This window comes from Apodemus sylvaticus, chromosome 13 (genome assembly GCF_947179515.1).
Source record: "Apodemus sylvaticus chromosome 13, mApoSyl1.1, whole genome shotgun sequence".
Lineage (NCBI taxonomy): Eukaryota > Metazoa > Chordata > Mammalia > Rodentia > Muridae > Apodemus > Apodemus sylvaticus.
The window spans coordinates 26,892,566-26,916,923 of NC_067484.1; the positions used below are offsets into that span (position 1 = coordinate 26,892,566).

The window sequence follows — 24,358 nt, forward strand, 5'->3', positions numbered from 1 at the left end:
ATAGGGGGATGGAAGAGGGCTTATGGGACTTGCGGGGAGTGGGGACCCAGAAAAGGGGAAATCATTTGCAATGTAAATAAAAAATAAATAAATAAAAATAAAAATGAAAAAAAAAAAAGAAAGTAAGGCATCGTGATGTGTTTGTGTGTCAAGTTGACAAGGGGTCAATTGTACTGGCTGGTTTTGTGTGTCAACTTGACACAGGCTGGAGTTATCACAGAGAAAGGAGCTTCAGTTGGGGAAGTGTCTCCATGAAATCCAGCTGTGGGGCATTTTTTCAATTAGTGATCAAGTGGGGAGGACCCCTTGTGGGTGGTGCCATCCCTGGGCTGGTATTCTTGGGTTCTATAAGAGAGCAGGCTGAGCAAGCCAGGGGAAGCAAGCCCTTGGGAAACAAAACCAACAGCAACAACGACAACAAAAATGTCTTAGCTTGTAAGTGGCCCACAATGTTTTTGATAATACTCTATTCAATATAATCCAATGGTACCACCTGTGAGAAACATTGGCGAATATATAGTACTTCTTTGCCAAAAGGGGGGGGGGAGAATAGATTTTTAAACAAATTTTCTTCTCATACACTCTTCCTTCTCTTCCTCCCCCACTTTACCTTCTTTTGGGAATGATTGGAGACCACAGACTTGCAAAGATAAGTCCAGAGCATCTATCGGCTCCTTCTATAACATCTGTACAGCCAGAGGTTGACTTTCAGTTGTTCTGCAAGGACACTCTTAACTAAACTGTGGAGTCTTTGTCCACAGTCACTGTTTTTCTTATTCTAACATTTGTCCCTTAGAGGAGCCATTTCATTTAATGGCATAAGTTTCCTCATTGTCACTTCCTTTTGTAACACTGACAGTTAAGACTTTGCCAGCTTTAAAATGTGTTTTTCAAGGTAAAATATAATTTTGAAGTTCTTATCTAAAGTAATACATTTCATTGTATTTTCATGCTCTATTCTAACTTTCCCCTGTCGACCACTGCCCCCTGTCACCATTCTGCTTTTGTGTCATGTATATTTCATTATCGTCCCTTCCCTCCATCCATTCTCTCTTAAGGTCTTCCTTCTTTCATATTCTCTCTACATTTCTATTTTGTTTGTCTTTCTGTCTCTATGTGTCTGTCTGTCTCTGTCTCAGAAAGACACATATAAGCACACAAAACACACATATGCACACACAGAGATGCAAATATAATTTCAATTTTCTTTATAGTTGAATATAATTTCATCCTGCAGACATACTATGGCATTTTTCTGTTTTTGATTTTTCACTTTTGAGTCAGGGTCTTGTTAAGTTTTTCCGGCCGACCATGAACTCACTATGTACTTGAGGCAGGCCTTGAACTTGTGATCCTCCTGTTCTATTTAGCCCAATAGCTGCAATAATAGGCTTGGACCACCAGTCTGGAAAAATTTAAAAGACAGCCTTAATGTAGATAGCTTTTTTGAGAGTTCAATATGGGGCTTGAATATGTCGTTTATGACTTTCTGATTTTAATGTTACCAATGAGAGATTTTGGAATATTATGTTTGCCTCTGCTGTTGGGTAGGTGTTTCCCCTTGCTGCTTTTAATACTATAGTTCTTGTCTTGAGGGGTTTTTGTTCATTTTGTTTTAATATTTTTGCTTCATATTTTTGGCATCATAAAGGGTTTCTTCTCTGATCTTGTCTTGTTTTAAATATATAATATATATTAAAATATAGTGTGTGTGTGTGTGTGTGTGTGTGTGTGTGTGTAGCTTGCCTTCTGGCCTGTATGTGAACCATGTGTGTGCAGTGCCTGTGGAGGCTGCAGAGGGTGCTGGATGCCCTGGAGCTGGGGTCACAGGCAGCTGTCACCTGCTATGTGGGTGCTGAGAACTGAACCTGTGACCTCTACAGCAGGAGCTCTTCACTGCTGGGGTTGTCTCTCCAGCCCACTAATACTTCTTGTTTGGTTTTATTTTTGGTATTCATTTCTAATTCATTAGATTATGGACAATTTCTGCTATCATTTTTTAAAAAGAGGTTCTCCATGTCTTTCTTTTTAGTTTTAATTTCTTCTGTCCCATGGACTTTGCCACTTCACTGTTTCCCAAAGATTTTGTGTCCATTTGGGTCCTCCATCCTTGGTAGTCTTCTTTGGCTCCCTTGAGCCATCTGATGGTGCTTTTTACTGTCTTTTAAACTCTACTCATTGTATTTTACATTTCCTACATTATTGGCTGTTTTGTTAGTTACTTTTTAATTACAAAAATTTTGCTGAATTTATCTTTCCTATTGTGACTTTTCTCATTACTCTTGTATTGCTAGTTTTCCTCTGTCTTAGCTAGGGTTTCTATTGCTGAGATGAAACACCATAACCAAAAAGCTTATGTGGGAGAAAGGGTTAGCATCTACACTCTAGTCCAGCACTGAAGAAAGTCATGACAGGAGCTCAAACAGGGCAGGGACCTGGAGATAGGAGCTGATGTGGAAGCCTTGGAGGGTGCTGCTTACTGGTTTGTTTGTCATAGCTTGTTCAGACTGCTTTCTTATAGAGCCAAGAACCACCAGCCCAGAGATGGTACCACCTACAATGGGCTCAGTTTTCCTTACTGGTGGTCATTAATTAAGAACATGCCTTACAAGCAGATCTTATGGAAGCATTTTGTCACTAAGGTTCCCTCCTTTCAGATAATCCTAGTTTGGGTATTAACTTGACATAAGACTACGGAGCACATCCTCTGTGATGCTGACTATCCTCTCTGGACCTAGAATTGAATTCATTTGGTGTTTGTATCCTATTTTGGGCCATGTATCTAGGCAGTGTTTGAAATTGTGTTTTACCCACCTTGAATTTGTAGTTAGGAGTTATCATCTTTTGAAAGAGTTGTGTGGCCTTGCTTTCATGTTTCTTGTGTTTCTGTGTTGTCATTTGAGCATCTGTGGTTTGGGACATGTCTTCCTGTTTCACTGGGACCTGCTGGGGGTACAGACTACTCTAGGTGGCTCCATCTGCAGTACTGTCCACAGAGGAGAAAACACTTTGCTTTCAGAGGCTTCTGCTCCCTCAACACAGAAGGCACTGTGCTTCTGGGAACCCCTGGCTCACCTTACCTCTGTTTGGTGCCCAGACTTTCCCTTTCTCTGAACATTGCAGATATCCTGTCCCTAACTTTATGATTCTTAGGCTCACCTTCGCTTGCTTTCTGTGGAACAGTAACTTGTCTTATGCCCACATTTCTCCTTTAGAGAGTCACATGGTAACATCGTGCAGTCCACCATCTGACTTAAAAACCCAATTTTTCTGTTCAATTGACATAGGACAATTGGACATATTTATGAGACAATATTTGCATTTTGTTTCCTGTAGACAATGAGTAACAGTTGATTAAGGTAATTGGTCTATGTAAACACCTTGAGCCATCATTTCCTTGTTCTGAGAAAAATACCTTAAATTCTACTATGTAATTTGAAATATCCATATATTTGTTGTCAGACATAGATATTGTGTGCTACAAAACATTGTAAGTTATCTTCTTATCCAGCCACAAATATCTTCACGTTAAGTGCTTCCTCTCTGCCTTCTTAGGCTCTAGTAACCACGGAAATATATATGCTTAATCTATTATTATATTAACCTATGAATTAATATATGATTAATATATTAATTATGATTAATCTATGAATATGATTAATCAGTGTTTAATCTCTACTAATAGGTGTGAATATGTAGGATTTTCTAATTATGCTTGAATTGAGTGAATTTTGTAAATGAATGAATTGTAATCAGTGGTAAATGAATTCAATAAATATTCTTGGTGCTTATATTTATAGTTGGAGACATATCTCTAACAAATTGAGTATTTGGAGGATAACCAGAGTGCCAGAAACCTCTATTACACAGCACAGGTCAGGGGCAGGGGTGCCCTATGGAAAGACAGGACTGGGGCATGGAACAACAACTGAAAGCACTAGGGGAAGGGGTGAGTGTGCTCAGCTCCGGGGGAAGGCCATGATTTCAGTGAAGTGCTGTCAGCAGAGAGGCCTGGGCTCCTGTTAGGGGCAAACTTCAGAGAGTTCTAGAAGAGTGCCTTTCTAATTGACTGTGCAGAAACAAGGAAATGAGTCTATGAGGAGTCTCTGATATGGTCAGGGGTTGGGGAGGGGGGTATATGACCTGATGATTAAACAACAAAGTGAAAATAGAAATACTTATTAATTATTCTTCCTAATTTTGAGTTCCTGATTGTTTTTGGCTATAGCACACAAGCAGGGTTGTTATACCTGACATTAGGTGTTTTACAAAGAAATATAAATGGAGTCACAAGTTCTCTGTTCTTCATATTGCTTGGTGGTATGGCTTCATTTATTTTATTTTTGTTGTCGTTGTTCTACTTTTGAGACACGTTGTCATTTCTGTATCCCTGCCAGGCCTGGAACTTGCTATGTGTAGAAGGCTGGTTGTGAACTGGCAATGATCCCACAGCTTGTTATGACTCCTGTGTCCAGGTTTATTGTCAACTATTTAATGTATACAAAGGAGCAAAGAGCAATGGGAAGGAGCCAGGTTAGCAGTGGGGAGCTGGACTTTCGGTTTTGTGTTGCCAGTGACTTACTTGGTTAATATGGAAAAAAATACCTTGGTCTATTTGAACCTTTTTTCTTTTTAATCTGCAAACATCAAAGGGACCTTATCTAGCTGCAGTGATTGGTTGGTTGAGTTTATTAGTGAGTTATAGTATAGTCTGGTTGATGATTTACTTGTTCAACTGTTTCAGTAATTCTAAGTATAGACCTTAAATAATGCTGGTGTCACCGGGCAATCTTTTTTCCTATACTCTAGAGAGAAGAGGAACACACAAATCATGTCAAATGTGCTCTGATGATCTTATTATTACAATTGTGCGATAAATGGTAATATAAAGTGTCATACTATGTTTCAGAGAATCTAAAAGACTACCCATCTTAAACATCTCCCTTTAACAGTGATGTTGGATTGATAAATCATGTACCTTAGATTTCATAAATATAGGAGGAGAGCTGTAAGGTCATCTCTTCAGCAGTGTAGATTTATATGCACCTGGTTGGTTCAGGTAGGGTTTGCATTCTTCCCATGGTCTATGCTAGATCTGCTTGTGCATGAACCAGGACTGTAGGATCTCCTGGAACTGACTGAACATGTCTTTCAGTCAGTCTGTATTGGAACTTGAGAGCTCAGCTCCAGATGGCATTGCAGGGGACACATACCTTCTCTTACCGTCTCAGACAGCCATTCCTTCTGATAACACCAGGGACGGTGCACAGACTCTAACACTCAGAGCTTAAAACTTAGCATCTTTTATTTTTTTTCTGTAGAAATTTTCTTTTCTAAGGTAGATTTAAAGCTACAAAGGCTTCTTCCTGCCCTAAACGTATTAACATCATATCACCTGGTATGAAGTAAACATTTGGTCATGTTTACAGGAAGAATAAAGACAGGAAGAGGAGTAGAAACAGGACCTAGTGTTGCTTTTGTGGTTCACAGGCACAGTTTCAGAACAGTCATCTACTCATAACCAAGAAAATGATTCAAAGTGTATTTTATAAGACTTAACAAACATATTGTATATATGAAAATGTCACTGTAAAAGCTATTATCTTTATAATTAATGTATGCTAATAGAAACAGAAAAAAATTAACTGTCAAGCTACAGATGATTTTGTAAGCATTAGAAGTACAACTTTCACGATTCAAAGGCACAGCTGATTTGCATATGAAAAGATTTTACTAAATTACATGTCCATCATCAAAACCCTAGAGAAGTGATGTCAAGGGAGAATCTTAGGTGCTTAATCCCAGTGCTAACATTGGCTTGGAATTTGGGTAGCATCTCTCTATAGCTTAATTTTCAATTTCAAAAATGAGAAATAATTAGAGAAATTGACAATATTACTGTAAGGAGGAAGTTTTACGTGTGAAATACTCAGCTTATGATTCATAGAACTAGGAGGAAGTAAAGGTTCTCTGTGTTGTCACTGTTTGCACATGTGTCATCCATTGCCAAGGAATTGGGGACTATTGCAGGTTCTTTACTGACATCCTGTTTTACATCTCTCTCAGGAGTAACTTTCTTTTAAGCAATATCATAATTTGGGAGTTAGCTTCCTTATTCCCCTTAGCTATCAGCTCTATATAAGTACTTCCTTTCTAAGGAAGTCTCATTTCTCCCTCTTTGGGAATCTCCATTTCCAAAAGCTGTACTTCCATTCTTTCCTTTTCAGTGGACTGTTATATCCTTTTTTCCAATGGACAACTTAGCATTTGAAATGCAAGAAGATGGAACACAGAAAGCTTCTTCTATGGGGAAGATCAGTCCCTTCTCTAACACTACGGTAAGGTGGCGATTTGTATGCTAGGATACTGTGCCCTGACTTGTGTTGAGCTTAGGAAAGAATCCCTCTTTAGACCAGTGCTCAGTGAGAGCCTCTTCTCATTGCTACTGCCTTTTCTTATAATCTCTGAGCTACTGCTTGTAGCTCCGGCCAAGTCACTGCTCATCGTAACGGCCTCCCACAGGCACTATTTTATACATTCTAATCCTTTTTTATCCTTTTTGTTTAGTGGATTATTCATTGGTGTTTATACTGTTCATTTTCTCTACCAATCTGAGCAGGCAGTATAATAATCTATTTTTTACTTCAAAGGACCTAGACAAACTCCAGGTTGCATTTATTATTAATGATATGCATATAGTGTGTAGGAATATCATTTTATAAGTAATAGAGTAACAAATATTATATGGGAAATTTTTGTGTAAATGATGGTTTATGTTGTGTGTAGGTATTATATAAGACATAAGTGTCTAAGTATAGGAATTTATTTCTTAATGTAGATGTGGTTAAAAAAAATGCCAAGAGCACTAAATGTTTCATGTTCTGTTCATTTCCTAATTCAACACCAAATAGATAAGACACAAACTTTAGAATACACTGATTAAAGTTAGCTGAAAATTTTTTCAAAAAAAATGCGCAAAGAAGACAATATTTACATTTTGTCACAAGTGGAGAATAATGGCTTCAAAATTTCTCCTAGGAAAAGAAGAGGCAGTGGTCGCTGGTGAGCATCTTCCTACTGTGCTTGCTGGCCTGCTTCATCACCACAGCAATAGGAGCACTTACTCTCTCCCTGGTTTACCTTAACTCCAAGCCTCACTTGGAACGGGAAACCTCACCTCCACATACAGCAGTTTCCCAAGTACAAAAGGCTGTTGATGCAAAATTTCAGTTTCTTAATCACCTCCCCAAGTCCAAGGTATGAATAATGCACACGAGAATACTGGTCTCTAAATGAGGATTTCAAAGCTACAGAGACACATCATGTTATTAAACTGTTCTCCATGGGGAGGGCCCATGAGGAGGTGGGGCCTACAGGAGTGCACAGTTGGTCCGGTGCTGGATTCAGGCAGAACATTTCAGCAGATCATTTCACGCTCTAGATAGAGAAGAGAAATGCAAGGTTGTAAATGGAAATCTTTCCACTTTCTTGTCAAGGTAGAGTGTGTTTATGATGGTCTGTGTTGTGTGTAGGTATTATATAAGACATAAGTGTGTGTGTGTGTGTGTGTGTGTGTGTGTGTGTGACAGGATTAAGCTTATGGCATGACATATCCCACTGTTGTGATTCCTAGACTCATACAGGAGTGCTGTTCCTCTGGGAAACCCTAAAATTCAACCTCCTCAATTTTCTATTTTGCCTCCTTACTCTGTGGATAATAGTGGGCTCACATTCTTTATGGAAAGAAGCATGGGAGATGGCCTCAATGCTGATAATTTGCTTGCTTTTGATTTTTTAGGTGTTTGAGTTCCCTGGTGGTGCAATCCAGTGGGCTCGGTACAGGAACAACATCAAAGACTATCTCAGTGATGAAGAGGAGGCATTTGGCACCAGCTTGAACACTCTGAGATCACAGATGACTCTGGGCACACTGAGAATAAAGAGCAAGGGCCTCCGGGCTCCCCACTGGCACTTCAACGCCAATGAGCATGGCTATCTCGTGCAGGTAGAATCAGATCATCCTTTTTCTGCTCTTAAACACCATATATCCCCCTGAGGGTATTTTAGTTGTCACCTAAATTAGTCCCTATCTGAGAGACACACAAGCATTCAGGCTTTCGGTTAGAGTGGCTATCTTAGCAAATTTGCCATCACCTTTAAATACCTTTCTTTAGTATGAAGTCATTAAAAAAAGATTATTGTCAAGATAAAATCACAGTTGAATCTCTCTATAAATTTTGTGAGCCAATCTAAGATATTTTTCTTTAATTTTCAAGTGAACAATTTTATATGACTGTTATTTAAGTATGTATTTGTATTACTGTCTACATATTTATGCATTTTTTAAAAATAGTTGAGCAAGGAATGAAAGTGTTGAGTGACTGACTGAATGTGCAATGGCACAGCAACTTCTCAAAATAAATGTTAGCTGTATCACAGGGTTTGATGATAGGAAGTTTAACCTCTATATTATACTATGATATAAACAGTAAATTGTGCTAAAATGGAAAAGATAAAATGAAATCACTGTTTAGTCATCTGGGCCAAAACTAAATTAGCAATCCTGATCTAAAGATCAAAGAAACAGTGGCTTCCCTTAGGGTAATATGGTACCTGAAGTAAATAACTAGATGCTGGGTTCAGCACAGATTCCAAGATAAGGCCACTGAATGAGCCTTTGTTCTTTAGACCCTGCAGAAGATTCTTAATTCAAGTTAAACAGACAAAATTGAGATGAAATGGATGTAGTTACTTGAGTTTTAAATTATTCAGTTCTAAAAGGTGCTCCTTAGTATTCCTGACAGGAGGAAGCAGTCATGACTAAGTCCTTCCAGAACTTTCATAGTTTTTTCTGATCCTGTTATCTGGTTAGTACACAGTCAGCCAGTTGTATGGTGTGTTTTCTACTGTTAAGACTTCTCTATCATTTATTTGGCTTTACTAGAGAAGAAATACCTTTGTTAGGGATACTATTGCTGTGATAAAGCACCATAATTAAAGGTGGGGAGGAAAGTGCTTATTTGGCTCGTAATTCCAGATCATACTTCCAGACCATAGTCCTTAACTGAAGGAAGTCAGGACAGGAACTCAAACTTGGCAGGAACCTGGAGGCAGGAGCTGATGCAGAGGCCATGAAGAGGTGCTGCTTACTGGCTTGCTCCATGGCTTGCTCAGCCTGATCTTCTATCGAACCCAGGACCAGCCCAGGGATGGCTTCACCCACAGTGATCCGGGTCCTTCTCCTTCAATCACTAATTACGAAGATGCCCTACAGCTGGATCTCATTTTCTCAACTGAGGTTCCCTTCTTTCAGGTGACTTTTGTCAAGTTGACACAAAACTAGGCAGGACAGGAGCTTAGATGTTCTTCTATGAAACCAAGCATTTATTATTTTTCATATAAAGCTTAGTGAGAGATAGAGACTTTTCTAAAAGTATACTTTAGTGTTGGCTAGATTGAATAAAGTGTAGGTTTTTTTAAATTTATGTTTTCCACCTATATGAAATATGTAAGGGGAAAATTTTTAAAAGAGCTATTTTTCTACTGTCGGCCAAACCACGGAAGAACAGTAGGAGGAAGAAAAGGTGGCTGAGTAGACTGTCTGGAAGGGGTCCCTCAACTGAACCCCACTAAGGAAGTAGTCTACAGCATCAGGAGAACAGGCCCTGGGATCCACTTGGCCTGAGGAGGCTATTTTAGAAGTCATGGTTTCTGAACATGAAGTAGATTGATTCGAGTGTTCTCTAGATCCTGGAAGACTTGTAAGATTCCTGACTTGTATAATTAGGGCAATGGACTCACAAAGAGGTTGAGAAGGAAAGAACTGTAATGCAGGTCTGTGAAGATTGTGGCTGTCTGCCTCTGAGTAACTTGGTGAAGGCCTGGGCACCATCTCTGAGGGTAGCCTGGAGATGAGGAGGCTGGTGAGTCTGGCCCAGCAGCAAGCATCCCATGGACCACTGGTTGCGTCTGCTTTGCTTGGTTGTTGCTCTGATAGAATAGATGGATATTTCTGTTGTCACATGTGCTTTAGAGCAGTGGTCCTCAATCTGTGGGTCTCCACCCCTACAGGGTCACATATCAGATATCCCACATATCAGATATTTACATTACGATTCATAATAGTGGGCAAAATTACAGTTCTGAAGTGGGAAGGAAATAATTTTATGGTTGAGGCTTACCACATGAGGAACTGTATTAAAGGACAGAAGCATTAGGCAGGTTTGAGAGCCATGGAGTTAGACTAGGTCTATCTTTTCCTTCTTTCTTTAACACCCATTTGGATCCAAGATACATATTGACTGTTCTGATAGAACAAAGACTTCATTTTTTATTTATCCATTATTTGTTTTACAATGTGATCATGAGTAACTGGTGAAATATAAATAATAGCAATAATATGAAAAATATTGAGGAAAAGAGGGGAAAATGAAAGCAAACATTACATGTGCTCAGGGTATGATGTTATCTGCCACAAAACAAATGGAACTAAAAGTATATATAAATGTTCTATATTTAACTAGATTCAGTTATAATGCTTAACAGTATCTTCACATATTAGCTCATTTTCATTTCTTATTAGAAGAATTCAAGTATGATGTAGTATGGACAAAAAATTACAGACTTTGGAGCTTGCTTGTCTGTGTCTAAATCCCATATTTGTCACTGACTCACTGAAGTAACTTAAAACAATGTATATTCTCAACCAAGCTCAGTTTTCTTACCTGCATAAGGATAATAACTACTATTTTATGGAGTTAATATAAGAAATAATTAAATCAAGCAAAGTGCTTACAAAGGTAACAGACATAATAAAAGTATTAAGTGCATACTATTATATTATCTGCATTATTAAAATTGTATATAGACAGTTTCTTGTTTGGAACATGCATATATCAATGTGTTATCCCCCAAACTGTGTATATAATTATATGTGCTCATGCAATTACTTGTGAGCAACACAGATTCTGCACATACTGCGTCAGTCTTTTTTATTCAGTCTTTCATGTGATTTTATTTTCTCCCTTCCACCATAATAATATGATAGCCAAAGTTTGTCTTAGCTGGTGAGTCTGTAAACACAGGCTTATCCATCCCACTGTCAGGCAAGGCAATGCTGCTTCTTGGTATGACCCCACCATTAATCCTCCAGTCATCCAACCCAAGTCATCCCCTTGTGTGGCTTTCTCTTCACTGAATTGTGTGGCCACTACACTGAATCTCACCCCAGACTTTAACTTTTCCATGGCTTCCATGATTTCCCCATGTTTTTCATATAGAATGTGTCTGACCATTACTGCATTGCTACCACCTTTAGGACCCTGAGAGTTTTTGTCAGCACTGTCACTCCCAGAGGCTGCACCTCCTTTCCCTCCTTTTCCAGAACCACTTTTCTTTTTCGTTGGCAGCATCTCTTAAGCTTACAGTTGAACTCTCCAGCAACTCTACTTCATTCTTTTAAAACATGTTCTAGTCTTGTTTAATTAGTTCTAAAATATGGAATCTTAGTGGGAGCCATATTACCCCCAAGGAAAAATGGATTCTTATGGGGGCAAAAGATACTACACACACACACACACACACACACACACACACACACACCACAAACACAAACACATGGTATGTAATAGCTATTGTATTAAATTTTTATAAGGTAATGGAAGCAAAAGGGAAAAATATTTGAAATTTAGGTTTACAAAAAAGATAACAGATTGAAGAGCATTGGTTTAAGTGAAACTAATATTCTTCTGTCCTAGGGGACAGCGTGGATCGGCGTGGTTGATGATGGCGGTGAGCTCGCTACCACATACAATGTCACAGCTGGCCAAGTGATCTTCTTTCCAAAAAATACGCTGCATTGGATAAAGAATGTGGGCCATGATGACTGCTTCTTCTTGCTCTTCTTCTCTACACACGATGAGCTACAGACTCTAGATGTAGATGACGTGTTTTTTTCTACACCCGAAGACATTGCTTCCAGGTCACTTAAGGTATGCAATTGTAAAATCATGAAGATATGTACTACATAGGCACATAGAGTAACTCTCTATGTTTCTAAGGTCTAGCCATTGCCGCAGAGCCACAGTTTGACTAACAATGATGGGAATGATTGAGTAGCACACTCAGAAGTGTATCTTGCATTCTTACTAATGGCCAAAGTTGAAAATGCATTTCTTTGGATTTTCATTTATGAAGGTCCTCCACATGAAATTATCATGTGTTGGTAGAAAGATTATGATAGAATTCATGGAAAGTTGCTGCCACATATAGCCCTGAGGAATCAAAAGATGTCTCATTCTTTCTGTGGGGAGAAATTTGCTGTATATGATGGAATCACATTTTCTTAATTTTCAGCTGAAGATCCTGTTTCCTGAATTATTAAAACTTTAAAACAAAACTTTAAAAATTTTTAATTGTCAATGAGATAACAAAGTGTTTTAATGCATGCATGTTTACATGATATATTAACCTGGCTAAACATATTTCTTTCCTCAAACATGTAACTTTTGTACTGAAAACTCTTTTCTTCTGACCTTTGAAAGCACATAGTACATTGTTATTCCCTGTTGTCACCCTGCTGTATGATAACATAGCGTAACTTTTTGCTCCTGGAAATTAGTACTCCAATAACTACTTTTAATCTCTCCAGGCACCTATTTATGTTACCACAAGGGATAACTGATGTTGTTGGTTACAGAAGGTCAGACATAGATGCTCACAATGCTAATAACAGGACTGGTGACAGTCTGTATCTAGCAGCTGGAGGTTTAGTGACAAGCCCAGGAACCTGCACAGTTAAATTGTGAGGCTGCTTACTAGAGTCCAATATTCTACTGCTCTAGAGAGGGTGAAGAAATTGTTTTTTTAGAGAGAATATTGGTAAGATGATAAATAATGTATGCTTTTGCAGGAATTAATATTGATCACCCAAAACAAAATGCATTCATAAATATCAGAAATTGTTCTGCCTGGGTCAATGGAAGCCCATCTGTGCTAGTGTTACCAGACCCTTTACCAATTTCATTTCTGTCACTAAAATCTGTTAAGTGTTTCATAGCCACACATGTGATTTATGATTGTGTTTCAGCCTGAAGGTGGAGTTCATTTCATTAGAAATTTCCAGAAGCAAACAGAGGATCAGGGGATCAACCTTCCTCCCAACTTGGCAGAATTAGTTCTGAACGCTACTTACTCACAGTCTCCTGACAGCCTTGTGTGGAGATACTTCTTTGACCTTAAAGGTATGGCATATTTCATGATGGTTTTAAGTCAAGTTTTGTATATATGGTTATATATTTTTAGCTTAGAATATTAATTTTTTGTGGTAGGTGATTGCTAAGAAAACTTTGAGAGTAAAACAAAAATACCATAGTTTTCAATAAAGTAGAGTGTGTGAGGAAAGTCCTTCAGTCAAGAGTGAGTGTGACAAAGGATCTCAAAGAGGGATGGGGATGTTTTAGATGTGGGAAATGCTGCAAGACTTGACATGGATGGCAGAGGACGTTCCCAACCATGTGTGGATTGGAAGTCATGCTAAGCAGTTTGTACTATATCTTAACTGAAGAAAAGAGTGACTGGGGATTTTAAATAAAATGATACCAAGAATTTTGCTTTTAGAAGTAAATATCAAATTTGCTGACTTTTACTGAATGCTTAGAATAGGCCATATAGGAGGCAAAGCAATGAGTAGGGTGGCTGTTGTAATCTTTTAAATAGGGGATGGTAGAGACCCCCCCCCCCCACTGTGGCTGTCTGAGGAGGGAATTGTTGTGAAGCAAAGAACTTAGAGATTACAAAGTCCTTGATAGTTGACTGACTTCACAGGTGATGGAGTTTTGTTTGGGGTAACTACCAAGTTTTCTATCAGATTCCCTAAATAGAATAAAGAGTACTAGGATTCTCTGTGTTAGAAATTTCAAGACAGCCTAGGAGGTAGAATAGAATTTAACTGTGCCTGGAGGAAGCTTATTTGGCCTGGGGGTCAGCAATTTATCCTATGAACATTTTATGTGAGTAGAAAAGGTTTGATTTGCTGGGTGCGCATTGAAGCTCAGGTTTGAAGTATTCATGATACTGGTTTCAACCTCTTCTGACTCAGGGTCAAGAGAATATAAGTTTCCAGGCGGAGTCATCCAACGAGCACAGTATTGGAAGAATGGAAATGAACTAAGCAACAATGAAAAAATTTTCAGTGAATTTCTACATCAGGTAGTTAAGGAAAAAAAAGACTTTTTTTTATCATTAAACAACATAAAATTATCATTTATTTTTTCCTTTTCACGTTTTGAAAGAAAAGTATAACTATATTTCTTTGTCCTTTCCCCCTCCAACCCTTCCTACGTATGCCTGCCTTGCTCTTTCTCAAATTCATGGCTGCTGTTTTAGATATTATTATACACACCCACACCCACCCACCCACCCACCCACCCACACACACACACACACACACACACACACACACACCCTGCTCAGTGCTTACTTAACTTATATGGATATAATTTCAGAGTTGACTACTTGCTATCAGATAATCAACTTGGGAGCTCTTCCCTGAGGAAGACTATTTCTCTGGCTCTCAGCATTTCTTAGACACCTCTTGTTCTTTTCTAAGAGATGTCTCTTGTTAGCATGTGTTGTCTTTGTTAGCATGTGTTGTCTTGTTAGCGTGTGTTGTCTTGTTAGCATGTGTTGTCTTTGTTAGCATGTGTTGTCTTGTTAGCGTGTGTTGTCTTGTTAGCATGTGTTTGTTGTCTTTGTTCAGATCTTGTTCAGGCAGCTGTGTCGCTAAGACTTCACATCAGTTCCTTCGCATTTCTAGAAGGGGAAACCTCACAGCCAATGTCTTGTTCCTTTGGCTCTTACAATCTTTACAGAGAAAAAAATAAAACCTATTGATGAAAATCCAGGCAGATGAAATATAAGATTTAGATCTTATTCATGCTTCTTCTTATTGAAAGAAGAAGTAAAGTCTTAGTTAAGCCATATGAGTTGTTTATTGAGGTTCCCAGGGGCTTTGGGACCTCTCCACAATAAAGTGGAGACTCATGAGAGTTCCAGTTTTGCTTTTTATTTTTATTCAATATATTCTTTATTACATTTCAAATGCTTTCCCCTTTTCTGGACCCTCCCACCCCGAAAGTCTCATAAGCCCTCTTCCCTCCCCCATTCCCAATCTACCCCTTCCTGCTTCCCTGTCCTGGTATTCCTCTACGCTGCTGCACTGAGCCTTCCCAGGACCAGGGGCCTCTCCTTCCTTCCTTCTTGGGCTTCATTTGATATGTGAATTGTTTCTTGGGTATTCCGAGCTTCTGGGTTAATATCCACTTATCAGTGAGTGCATACCATGTGTGTTCTTTAGTGATTGGGTCACCTCACTCAGGATGACATTCTCCAGTTCCACCCACTTGCCTAAGAATTTCATGAATCCATTGTTTTTTAATAGCTGAGTAGGATTCCATAGTGTATTATCCATTTTTGCTTTTAAGAAAAAATATTCCATGGCATAGTCGCGCTATCAGATTCCCTGTGCTCACCTCCCATTTCTGCCACATCTTTGCTGTGTGACTCTAGGCAACGGACTAAGATATTTAACTCATCATCTGTGAAATAGGGAGCTCTGTAAGCTTGTTCTAAGGAGTAAAGAATGCAGTACCTATGAGGAGCACGGATGATGTTTGCAGAGATACATAAATATTGGTTATTTATGGCATTGTGAATTGTTGGTTCCTGAGCAGTATATTGGCTACGTAACTGTGTTTTCTTCTTTTCTTTTGAAAGCATCAAAATGCCCTCGCCTTGAATACACTCAGAATTTATAATAATGGATTAAGACAGCCACATTTTCATTTCAATGCAAATGAAATGGGCTATGTAGTGAGCGGATGTGGAAAGGTAATTTTTCAATGAACATTTCTTTCAAACTTTCTTTGATGCAGAGAGGGGCCAATAGAAGCCATTTCTCTTGTTGATCTAGCCATTGGGAACAAAAGAAGTCTGTCCCAATGGCTTGGTGGACACTGTTCCTGCAGAGGATACCAAGTAAATCTCGTTAGATGCTTTTCTTTTTTAGGAGACAGAAAGATTGAAGAGGTTCTATATTTATGAAGTGGGTAAGAATATTTATGAAGTGATAAACATTTATGTTTTATGGTAGAGGCCTGAAAAACAACTTACATTTTTCAGTTGTGTAACCTTAGCTAATGCAAAGTACTCTGCTATGGGGAAATAGTAATAAACTTTTGTCTTTGAGCAAAAGATGGATGAGGGAACCTGGGTGGGCTTGGAGTGTCAGCATGCTGGTCTTCTATCCCATCCAGATGATGGCCATATAACCCGGCTTGTTTGAGATACTCCTCGGTGTGCTTGTTGTCTGGCTGAAACTACGCACAACCCCTTTTACTCGTCAGTGTGTATTTGACTTGGATGATCACTCATGTGATCAAACTGTTACACACCAAACTATGTAGCATGTAACTATAAGGATTTGACTTAAGTTACTTTGGACTTTCATGAAGCAGACAAGACTTTGGTTGGAAAGGAGTTGATACAAGGTGAAAGGACACAGGGGGAGGGTGATGATGAGGGAAGAGAAGGGGAAATGAATCAGTAAGAATAAATTATATTTTAAATTGCCACAATAACTTTGTCAACTAATTTTAGTAAAAGGCGTTCGTGGTCTGTATTTATCTCACTCTTTGAGGAAAGAACAAAACCAAACCAAAACAAAACAAAAACCCATGAAATTCATTCATACCATAAGTCTTATATAAAGTTTTAGTAAATTGAAAAAGGATGTTGCTGTTCTCCATGAATTGCATTTCAATTATGTCATTTTAGTCTCTCTTTCTCTTTTTAAAAATATTTATTTTATGTATATGATTACATTGTTGCTGTCTTCAGACACACCAGAAGAGGGCATCAGATCCCATTATAGATGGTTGTGAGCCATCATGTGGTTGCTGGGATTGAACTCAGGATCTCTGAAAGAGCAGCCAGTGCGCTTAACTGCTGAGCCATCATCTCTCTAGCTCTAGTCTCTAATTCTTAAAAAGAAAACTCTTCAGAGGCTATGATGAAAGATGGCGTCAAGGAAGTCATGTAGGTGGGAAAAGAATGCAAATCCTTTCTTATATACATGGTGCATAATTTGTCCACCTTCATTAGAAGGTGACAGCTGATGTTTTTATTCACGATGTTGTGTGTATTGGAAGCACTCATAGACTTTAAAGGATATTTATGTATGGGTTCTATTTGCTGTTATATCCTTAAGGTTTATGGAGCCACAAGCTATGTTGTGTCTCCTCTTCACAATCAGTACTTCTGCATGGGCTGTGTGTTCTAAAGTGTCATTTCCCCACAGGTGGGCATCACTGATACTCAGAGAACCATAGAGTTTAATATTCATGTTGGAGATGTGGTGTTTTTTCCTATTGGGACCCAGCATTACATCAAGAACACATGTGATGAGGATTTGCTCTTCGTGCTTGCCTTCAGCACTGGAGATCAGGTAAGACTAAGATGGTTGTCAGTAACCCGCTAAGCCGTGTGGCTGGACTAAGGAGGCCTTCATGACCGTGCTCAGTAAAGGGGTGGATGAGTATGCTAGATAAGGAAAATGCAAAAAGGAAAGAAGGATAAAGCAATTCTTTATTAAATTGCTTCTCAATTCTCTATAGAACCAGAGGATCAATGTGTATAGATCCATAAAGGCATTTCAATTACAGCACAGCAGATATTAGATGTGACCCACATTTGTTGGCAAATACAATTCCTAAAATCGATAACCAGGAATGTATAGGCCTCCTCATGTTGGAACAGAGATTATCACCCTGTTGGGAGAAGCCAGAGTTGCCACAGAGTTCCGGGAGCAGTTGCTGTAAAGCTTCGCTCATCAGATGGCCACAGGTGTACAGCCATGAGAAGCCTGTCACCAATTCTTGCTCAGAGGGAGGCAGATGCGTTTCCTAGAGGAACCGACCACTCCTTCTAAGGAAGACTGGAGGCATCTTAGGCAGAGTTTCTCCCTCAGAACTGAACAATGAGTTCCCCATGGCCAGGGGACACTGGCACACACAATCACCTTGTGTAGGAGCTCAGTTGTATGAACTTAGATAGCCAAGAACTAGACCATATTGCCAAAGCCTTGGCAGTCCTGAGGCCTCTGTAGAACTCTGAACAGTGTGGCGATGATGACACACCTTTTGTTTTACATCGTTAGGTCCAAACTCTTGACATGGATGACTATCTCCAGGCCACCTCAGACCATATTTTGGCCCAGCTTTTCTTCAGGAAGCAAAGTGAGTTTAAGAAGATTCCCAGATTCGCAGAGGACCAGGCCATCAACCTGCCTTAAATGACTAATAAGTTTGTATCTACTGCTTTTTGCCAGTTGCTGATAAAGAAAGGCCACTTGCTAAGAAAGTGGGGCTTGTTACAAAATGAAGAGAGGTAACTGGCAAATCAGCCCTAGGCTTCCCAATGTGCTCATCTGAGTGTGGAAAGTCTTGGTAATGGAACATTTCAGATTCAGGTGTCTGGGGTAGCCGATAAATTGACATTTTAATGCATATATATGATATGTAATATATATATATATATATATATATATTGTTACTTCAAGTGAATTGTGTAAGCATTTTTATATACATAGGCCAAATTTACATATGTATTACAGTTACATATTACAGTATAATGATTATTCATCACTGTGGCAGTCAGGAAAGAGACTGGTTTATATATGTACATTTTGAGGCACTGTAATCCAAGTACATTAGACTATGTCTAAGGAGTTTAGTACCATACATTAAATTGGAGATTCTCAATCCTTTTTGGCATGAGATAGTTTTGATAATGTCAACATTTTCAAAAATCAGTCATGCCAGTAATTGTATATTTATGTTCTATTACCATAGAAGATATTTAACAACAAAACAATTATGAACTAAACAGTATCTTTGAATATATCTGGATTTTGTTGGTAACCTCACCATCTGTGTACATTTTAGAAAGTTTCCCCCATGTTTGGAAAAGTGTCTAATGCTAGTGTTGGCTGTGAATAAAGATCTACAGACATCTTATCGTCTTTCTGAAGCTGGTTGGGGCTGGTGCCCACTTCAGTTATTTAAATAAAAAATATATGTATATAGTGTATTTTGTCTATACTTTAATTTTGCCTGTAACTTATTCCAGCAGACATGCTAGTCACCACCATCAGTGGGCTCCCTCACTGAGGTAGGTGCTCGATATAAAGTTCTTACGGAGACAGAGCTGCTCCCCACATTCCCCCTTTGTCATTACTCTAATACATAATTATATAATGCAATTTTAAGAAGGGCACAAAGAATCTGTTCTCTCTCTCTCTCTCTCTCCACTTAAATGTCTAGCTCTACTGATGACTAGTGCAGGAGAATAAAGCAAGAGCTTTCAACAGGGTTAGGTGGCCACCTACAAAAGGGCTTTAGGAACATGATGACAGCTTGCCTCTGCTCTTGGTTATTTATTAATTCATTCATCTGTGTAGGGTAAGCACTGTGAGACAAATAATTAATTGTATAAAATATATTAATATTTATATTGAGAGACAAAGTCAATTAAATTATTGCTGCCTCAAGGAGTACATACTCTACTAAGATAGGCGTGAAATTCACTATGGTAAGTGATAAATGTGTGCACGCAAACTATGAAAGGATATGCACATTCATTCCTGCATAAGCGAAACAGTAAACCCAGCTCTGGGGGAGCCAGAGGGTGTAAAGGATGGAGGGTGCCAAGATTTTCTGGAGTCGGTCTAAGTGAGGATGAACAGTTAGCCACAACATTAAAAGGAGTATGGGATCCGTGAGCAGGAAGGCTCTTCTAGAACAAAGACTGAAGGAGTCATTGCAAACATGGAAGAACGAGAAAGCAGGTCATTATGGGAGGAGGGAAGGGCCAGTGACAAGAGATGAGGTGAGAACAGGGACGGTCCAGAGAGTGAAGCTGCCACACCCTTCAGAGCCACATGGCTATGCTTTTCCTTGTAGCCCTTTCCCAGCTGAGGGTAGAGCTTGACAGCAGGGAGAGGAGGCTCAGTGGTGCTCGGGAGCAGAGGTAATGAGAGGACTCAGGGAACAGCACAAAGGAACGGCACATGGAAGAGGACGTCCAAACAGATGTGCTGTTTTGGTCATTAGTGATGACTATGTTACCCTATGAGGTTGTCTGTCTCATATAAAATTCTCCAAAGTGTCTCAGTGGCTCTCCTTCCTGACAACGTCTGAAGGTCAGAAAGACAGAAAGCAATGTGTGTACATAGCTTTTATTTGAAAATTTTACCTTTGAATTAAAAAAATTACTTACAATATCCTTGTTTCTAACCTCCTTTTTTGTTCTAGGAGGTGCTGTATCAGATTACTATGTGGTAATTAAATGAAAGGTTTTCTCTACAACATTTGGTCTTTTTAAATTCTCAATTTCTCTTCTTATCGTTTTATATGTGAAGTATTACTGCCTATAGGTATCTTTGAAATATGTTTTATTTTTTTCCTAAGGAATGTTTGTTATCATTGAAACATTTTAGGTTTCCTGATAACAATATAGTTGACATTTGTCTTAGGAATCCACTCAACTATATATTTATAAAAGAAAAATCCTAAAATATAAATCATCTAGTGAAAAATTCAATTGGCATATGTCTTGAGATTTTATTGCTGTGAAGAGACACCATGGCCATGGCAAGTCTTACAGAGGAAAACATTTAAACTGGCTTACAGTCTGAGCTTTAGTCCATTATCATTATGATGGGAAGCACGGCAGTGTGCAGGCAGTCATGGTGTTGTAGAAGGACCCGAGAGCTCTATATCTGGATGGGCAGGCAACAAGAAGTGAACTGAGACACACTTCCTCCAAGAAGGCTATACCTACTCCTACAAGGCCACACCTTCTAATAGTGCCATGCCTCCTGGGCCTATGGGGACATTTTGTTTCAAACATATTTTTGCACAGCATATTATTGCAACATTATCTTATTACGGAATATATTCTTAAAATTTACAATTCTTCTATTATTGACTTTTTTGAGGTATTTTGTTGTTGTTGCTTTTATATTGAATCTTGGCTTTACACATGCCAGCCAAGCACTGTACTACTGAGATACAACCCCAACCCAGGGGAAGTTAATGTCGATTGTAACTTCAAGCCACTTTATTCTTTCTTTATTTTATCCATTAATACTAAAGGGCTGGGGCTGGGTTCATAGCTCCACTGGGAAAGTGTTTGACCCTCAAGCATTAGGATAATAGGTTGATCCCTGGGACCTACCTAATGAAAGGTTGGCATACTGTTTTTTTTGTTTTTTTTTTTCCTAATTTTTTTTAATTCGATATAATTTATTTACATGGCATACTGTTTTATGCTTGTTATCTCTGAGAAGTGCTAGAGAGGTTGAAACAGGTATGCCAGGGACCTCTGGCATGATTGACTTGAGTTTTGGAGAGTTCTCTCGAAGTGAGACTCTCTTTCTCTCTCTCTCCTCTCTCTCTCTCTCTCTCTCTCTCTCTATATATATATATATATAATGTGTTTGTTTATGTTTTATATATATGTATGTGTATATATGCATGCCATATATGTGTGTGTATGTTTTATATATGTGTATGTATACATATGTATGCTATATATATGTGTGTTATGTTTTATATATATGTATGTATGCATATGTATGCCATATATGTGTGTGTGTATGTTTTATATATATGTATGTATGCATATGTATGCCATATATGTGTGTATGTACACACACACACATATGACATCTGGCCTTCACAAAGGCACATGAGTACATGTGTTGTGCATCCATGCATGTCTGAGTACTAGCACACACATCATACACACACAGATACTGAAGTTTTTAGGCTTTTTGGTGAGTAGATGTCATTTCTTATAATATTGATGTACATATCAGTGTGTTGCTCAAACTGATTAATGACACCATGCAAGCAAAACCCAAGACTTTTACTGAAAACCTTAAGTTCAGCCTTAAAGCTGAACAACTCTTAGCCATTTTATGACAAACCGCATTCTATGATCTGACCTCATTTGACTTCTTTGAAGTGACATAAGTTTCATGAAATTTCTTAAATGCTGAAAAATTTAAAGAGGTTTCTTAACTGCAGCCTGGGATGGCTAAGTGGAATAAACGTGGTTTCTGTAGCACTTCAGGGATGGCGAAGAAATTCTGTGTCCTCCATGTTGCTTCTAATAAAGGCAGTTGCAAAAAGTTCTGTGTGCTTGCTTCCATCTCTTCCTATCCTGGGGTAATCAGACTGCTTTTAATCACCAGACCAGTCAGAGACGAGAAATACGTAGCACTACCATATATATAGCTTGATTCTGAATGGCTGTACTCTGTCAGTAGTTAAAAAATGAGCCACTAGTGTAGGATTATTGGTTTAAAAAAACAAAGCACCCCTATTCCTTTTTGAGACAGGGTCTTACGAGGGATTCCTATGCCGCTCAGGGTAACATGGGACTTTAAATTAGGATTATTGGAGAGACCCATGATGTCTCCTGGACATCAGCTACTAAGAGTTAAAAGTGATGTATAGCAAAGTAAAGAAGTAACTTTCCAAGGTTTATGAAAAGCTTGACCATAAAAAACTTTTGGGACAAAGGCATAGATATCAGTGAAGTGTCAGGGCACAATGTGGGTGTCACTTTTAGGAAACTGGCTTCATCCTCTGGGGGGAAAATAGGGTAAATCTGGAGAATCTAAAAGAACATGGGTGGTTAAAGAAGTGTGTGTGTGTGTGTGTGTGCGCGCATGCACACATGAGCTCATGCACACACAGTTTTTCTTCTTTGTACTTAAATAGCAACTATTCAAAGGAAAGTATGCTGTAGAATCATGGAACTGCCGGCCACAAATCATACAGTCTCATCACTTTAATTAGCAGAAGTGGAAAATAACATCTAGTCTAGCTGGGTTATTTTAGACCAAAGGGTGTTTTGGGTTCCTGTCTTCAAGGTTATGGAAGAGTCTTTCACACAAAGCAGAACTCTGTACTGGGAAATGGATTATCTCAGGTTGAGGAAAGGGCCTCTATCACCTGCAGATCACTAAAGTCACGCTAACACCACTCCCTTAGTGGGTTGCCCACATTCTGAGATGCTGGAGCAACTAGCTGTTCAAAAATAGATAGTCACAACCTCTTAGGTCCACAGTCCACTGTTCCTGTCTAGTCAAACACTCAATGCTTATTTAATAGTTATTGCTAAAACGGCAACTCTGGCTCGTTTCCTGAGACCATTGGTTTGTAAAATTGTCTTCCAGCCTCTTACTCTAAGGTAGTTTTTGTCTTTGACATTTAGGTGTGTTTCCTGTATGCAGCAAAATGTAGGGTCCTGTTTCCTTATCCAGTCGGTTAGTGTATGTCTTTTTATTGGGGAATTGAGTCCATTGATGTTAAGAAATATTAAGGAATAGAGATTATTACTTCCTGTCATTTTTGATGTTATTTTTATATTTGAGTGATTATCTTCTTTCGGGTTTGATGAAGGAAGGTTACTATCTTACTTTTTCCAGGGTGTAGTTTCCCTCCTTGTATTGGAGTTTTCCTCCTATTATTCTTTGTAGAGCTGGGTTTGTGGAAAGATATTGTGTAAATTTGGTTTTGTCATGGAATGTCTTGGTTTCTCCATCTATTGTGATTGAGAGTTTTGCTGGGTATAGTAGTCTTGGCTGACATTTGTGTTCTCTTAGAGTCTGCATGAGAACTGCCCAGGATCTTCTAGCTTTCATGGTCTCTGGTGAGAAGTCTGGTGTGATTCTGATAGGTCTTCCTTTATATGTTACTTGGCCTTTTTCTCTTACTGCCTTTAATATTCTTTCTTTGTTTAGTGCATTTGGGGTTTTAATTATTATGTGGTGAAAAGTATTTCTGCTCAGATCCAGTCTGTTTGGAGTTCTGTAGACTTCTTGTATATTCATAGGCATCTCTCTCTTTAAGTTAGGAAAGTTTTCTTCCATAATTTTGTTAAAGATATTTGCTGGCCCTTTCATTTGTAAATCTTCACTCTCATCTATACCTATAATCCTTAGGTTTGGTCTTCTCATTGTATCCTGGATTTCCTGGATGTTCTGGGATACAAGCTTTTTGCATTTTGCATTTTCTTTGACTGTTGAGTCAATGGTTTTTATGGTATCTTCGGCATCTGAAATTCTTTCTTCCATCTCTTGTATTCTGTTGTTTATATTTGCATCTATGGCCCCTGATTTCTTCTCAAGGTTTTCTATCTCCAAAGTTGTCTCCCTTTGTGATTTCTTAGTTGTTTCTACTTCTGTTTTTAGATCCAGGATGGTTTTGCTCAGTTCCATCATTTGTTT

At 38.7% G+C, this 24,358-nt stretch overlaps 1 protein-coding gene and 1 pseudogene across 1 annotated transcript in view; one reads left to right on the forward strand and one right to left on the reverse strand.

Moving 5' to 3' along the window:
* Positions 1-24,358, forward strand: part of C13H18orf54 (chromosome 13 C18orf54 homolog) — a 624,273-nt gene that overhangs the window by 32,463 nt on the left and 567,452 nt on the right. The window lies entirely within an intron of this gene.
* LOC127664186 (peptidyl-prolyl cis-trans isomerase NIMA-interacting 4-like) lies at positions 11,014-11,879 on the reverse strand (annotated as a pseudogene).